We start from the raw sequence: 4,995 nt of genomic DNA on the forward strand, positions 1-4,995 counted from the left end.
ACCTCAGTGTCTTTCCTGAACTGAGGGGACCAGAACTGAACACAATACTCAAGGTGTGGCCTCATCAGCACTGAGTACAGGGGAAGGATCACTTCCCTGCTCCTGCTGGCCACACTGTTCTTGATGCATGCCAGGATACCATTGGCCTTCTTGGCCACCTGGGCACACTGCTGGCTCATGTTCAGCTTCCTGTCAATCAGCACCCCCAGATCCCTTTCCACCTGGCTGCTCTCCAGCCACTCTGTCCCCAGTCTGTAGCACCACATGGGGTTGTTGTGACCAAAGTGAAGGACCCGGCACTTGGCCTTGTTGAACTTCATCCTGTTGGAATCAGTCCAACTCTCCAGCCTATCCAGGTCCCTCTGCAGAGCCCTCCTGCCTTTCAGCAGGTCAACACTCCCTCCCAACTTGGTGTCATCTGCAAATTTGCTAATGATGGACTCAATCTCCTCACCTAAATCATCGATAAAGACGTTAAACAGGATCGAGCCCAGCACTGATCCCTGGGGAACACCACTAGTGACTGACCGCCTACTGGATGCAGCACTGTTCACCAACACTCTCTGGGCCCTGCCATCCAGCCAACTCTTATCCCAGCAGAGGGTACACCTGTCCAAACCATGGACTGTCAGCTTTTCCAGGAGTATATTGTGGGAGACAGTGTCAAAGGCTTTGCTGAAGTCTAGATAGGCTATCTCTACAGCCTTGCCCTCATCCACCAGGCGGGTCACCTGATCATAAAAGGAGATCAGGTTGGTCAGACAGGACCTGCCCTTCCTAAACCCATGCTGGCTGACTCTGATCCCTTGTCCATCCTGTAGATGCTGTGTGATTGCACTCAGGATGAGGGAAGGGTCTCAGCCAGGCGCAAGAAGCATGACACTGATTATGTGGATGATTATTATTAGATTTATTGCTAATACAGTAGCTAAATATTACCAGTGCAGTATCTAAATAACAACTCTATCTTCTATTACAATGGATTATAATCAGGTCGTGGTCCCCCCTGTTGAGTCACAAGTTCAAGTGAGACTTCTGTGCTTTCTAAACTTCTCAGAGAAGTCTTGGTGTGACTTGGTCCGTCTAATCTCAGATTTAGTCAGCAGTCTATGTCTAAAGGGTTATAGTATCAGCAGGTTTGGCTAGAAGAGTACAGGTTTACAGTCTTTGGCCTTGCAGAAGTCACAATTACAAAGCAACAAAGCACGTATGGAGTTACTTTAGGATTTTACCTCTGTATATGACCAGACATTAGCACTTTTACTCACCCATCCCACCCATCCAAAGTGAGACCCTGATGGAGGGGGGACCACCTAGAAGCTGCCTGCAACCTTAGGAGACTAATTTGCCCTATTGGTCTGGTGTCCAGCAGCATTTTATACCCTTTTGCAGGCTGCTACTGTGCACCAAAGTAAATTGAAAACATCACAACTCTCCTATCTCTGGAATGCATTAATTATGGAAGCATCCAGACAGTTCCTCCTGTAATCCCCCCCTTGTCTCAGTTTAATGAGACACAAGTGTTTTGCTGAGGATGAGTTATGAGGAAGACCCAAACTCCTCCCTCTAAGCAATTGCAAATCCGAAATTAAGCGGCTCCAATTGAGAAAGTGTGGAAAAAGGAAAAAAAATATAACAACCCTTTATTAAAAGAAAGTTTTATTGGCAGAACAATGAAAGGATCAAAATAAAACAACCAAATAATCCTATACCCATAATAATCCCCTTTCAAACAAACAAACAAAAAAGTAAACAGTTCAGTTTGCTCCTGTTGGTGCAATTCTAACCACAGTCAACAGGATCACTGGAGATGCAGAACCTGCAGTGCTCTGTGCCAGTCAGCAGGGGATGCTATTGGATCACTGGTGGTTGCCACGTGAGATTGGGAGGGGGGGGCGGGACAACCTGAGTGTGCTGAAGAAGCTAAAAATAGAGGTCTTCCCTCCCCCTCACCAGGAAAGGGGAGAAAGGAGGGAAAAAAAGAGAAGGTCCTTCCCAACGGGAACTCACTCTGTCATGCTGGCTGAGTGGTGTGACTTCCCCTCTCCTTTGATGTGCACAAGAACCTCTGAAAAAAAACCCCACGGGAACAGAGGAGGGGAAAGAAGGTGACTTGTTCCCCAAATGGTTCTTCTCCAATTCAAAATCAAAGCAGATTCCCAGGCTGGGTAGGACTGAGCTAACAGGGCAGCCAGGTTGAGAACAAAACCACCTCGGAACTCCTGTCATCCAAACTTTGTCCCAGCTCAGGCAGCAACAAACTCCCTGTCGTTTCCCAGGAGAGGAGAAAAAAAGTAAAAAAACCCTCCTCATTCCTCCCCACAGACAAGATCTTGAGAACCATCAACTTGGAATATTGTTCTACCAGCCACTTCTTTTGTGTTAGTCAATTGCTCAATCCACAACCAACCTGCCCATTCAACATCCCCTTCAGACAGTGGGCAGGGGAAAAGGACAATTTCTGCTTAGTTTTCAAGTGTCCCAGTTTAAATGAGACAAGGATCTTTTGCCAAGGATGAGTTATGAGAAAAGACCCAAACTCCTCCCTCTAAGCAATTATAAATCCGAAATTAAGAGGCTCCAATTGAAGAAAAAACAAATTATGGAAAAGGAAAAATAACAACCATTTATTAAAAGGTATGTGTGTATTAACAGAAAACATGAAAAAAATCAAGTAAAACAACCAAACAATACTCCTATACCCACAAATAATCCCCTTCAAAAACAAACCGATAAACAGGCAAAAGGAAAAGTAAACAGTTCAATTTTGCACCCTTTGGTGCAATTCCAACCACAGTCAGCAGGGGACGCTGTTGGGTCACTGAAGATGCAGAACTTGTAGTGTCCGGTTCCAGTCACCAGGTGGTGCTGTGGGATCCCTGGTTGCCTCCACGTGGCGGGGAGTAGGAAAAACAAACACCCTCTGGGGTGTGTCAGAAAAAAAAAAACAAAACCAAAAAACCTCAGTCCCCCTTCCCTTCCCACACATCGAGAAAGGGGGGAGAGAGAGAGGGAAAGGGATCAGGCAACTCCTACTTACTCCAGCTAGTCAGTCTCCTCTACGCCTAGTCCTTTCTCTCCACTGTTGTTGTGCCCGGACCAGTGTCAGGGAAAGAAAACAAATGGGAACGGTGAAAGGGAAAAAACGGTAAAAGAAAAACCTCCAGGCAAAAAAAATCCAAACAAAACAGTTCCTCTCTGATGAAAAAGAAATCTGAGCAGGACCTGCAACTACTAAAACAGGTCGTGGAGCCACCGGAACACCAGCCTTCACCCCCAACCTGTGTTCCAGCCACACCACAGCCCACCAAAACTCCTCCTCCCCTGTTGCCCAGGAGTCCAGAGAAAAAAAGGTAAATATTAGCTTTTCATCTGCCTCGTTTCCTAGGAGACTAATCAGACATCAGTGAGGGAGCAAGGTCTTTTTGTTCACCTAAGTACTTATCTGATAGCTCTTGATGGCTTCTAGACCAGGGGGGACAGGAAAGAAAAAATTCCTTGCTTAAGCTGAACCATGACACCAAGAACAAGCAAAATCATGATGTGAGAAATAAATGAAACGGCTTTATTACAAGCAGGGTTTCCATGATTGCCTCATGATGAGGAGTTTGTGATCAGGGGTGTTCTATAGTTGCCTATGGCTGCAGTTCTGTTGCAGCCATGACCTGTTAATAGTTGTGATCATGTTACTGTTGTTTGCTATTGTTGTGTGAAGGCGAACCGGGAAGCCTGTAAGGACAGACCAAAAACCTGATTATCTTTAGTTTCCATCACACCTATTCTCTGTCAAACTGCACTTCAGCTAAATGTGACCAACTGTGTTTTTTTACTCTACTGTCTGAAGGATGAAAGACAAGACCATACTGCTTTTTTTTTTTTTTTTTTTACTACTTCTCAAGTAAATCTGTGCACAACCTACACTTCCATACAGCACAGTGGGTGTTAACTGGATACCTCTAACTACCACTAGCCATCTGTGTGTTTCTATCTTCATTTGTACCTGACTTGTGGAAATAAACCCCAAAACTTGCCAAGAGTATTGAAGCAGGTATGTTTATTCACAGCACTGGGTGCATGGGGGATAATTCCTCCAATCATGCATGCCCATCGCCTTTGTTCAGCTCCTTTTATGCAGTATAATGTTACATATACATTAGTTGTGTTACATATGCATTAACTGTGGCAACAAATTCCAGAAAAGTGGGAGGAGAAATCATTAACATATACCACTCCTATAACTCTGCCTTGGAACACCCCCTTGGGGTTTTCTTTCAGGGGTTTTTGGGGGTCTTTTGGATGAAGTAAGAAGTCTTCCTCAGCTTGAACTTTTTACCTTTGCTAAGAACTGCTGAGTTGACACTGCCCAATTAACTCAAAACTGGTATCTTCTCCAGGAGCTTCTCTTTATCAACTTTCAAGGTCTCTTTCTCATGAGCTTCAAAGTCCCTTATTGAAACTCCAAAGTTTTCTGTTCCTGTTAAAGTCTTCATTATAAAATTAACTATATCCTATTTGTGAGTTAGCATAAGCAAGCAAGGTCCTATCCTAATTCTATCTAAAAATTACAGTCTTGTATTATTGCTTTATATTTTGATCACCCTTTATCATTAGGGAGTTTGTCAATTGTCTGGAGCTTAATGATAGTGACAATAGAGTTGAGTGTTTATAGGTAAGAATCAGGGGGAAGGCCAAAAGGGCATATACCATGGTGAGAGTCTGTTATAGACCACACAGCAAAGATGAAGAGGCAGATAAAATATTCTCCAAGTAGCTGGGAAAAGTCTTACAATTGCTAGCCACTGTTCTCATGGGGGACTTCAACTTACCAGATGTCTGCTGGAAATACAGTACAGCAGAGAGGAAACAGTCCAGGAGGTTCCTGGAGCACATGGAAGATAAATTCCTGACACAGTTGGTCAGTGAACCAACCAGAGGAGGTGCCCCACTGGACCTGCGGTTTGTGAACAGAGGTCTGGTGGGTGATGAGGTTACTGA

This window comes from Empidonax traillii, unplaced genomic scaffold (assembly GCF_003031625.1).
Source record: "Empidonax traillii isolate 1590-97213 ecotype Southwest subspecies unplaced genomic scaffold, ASM303162v1 scaffold1447:size107252, whole genome shotgun sequence".
NCBI classification, from domain to species: domain Eukaryota; kingdom Metazoa; phylum Chordata; class Aves; order Passeriformes; family Tyrannidae; genus Empidonax; species Empidonax traillii.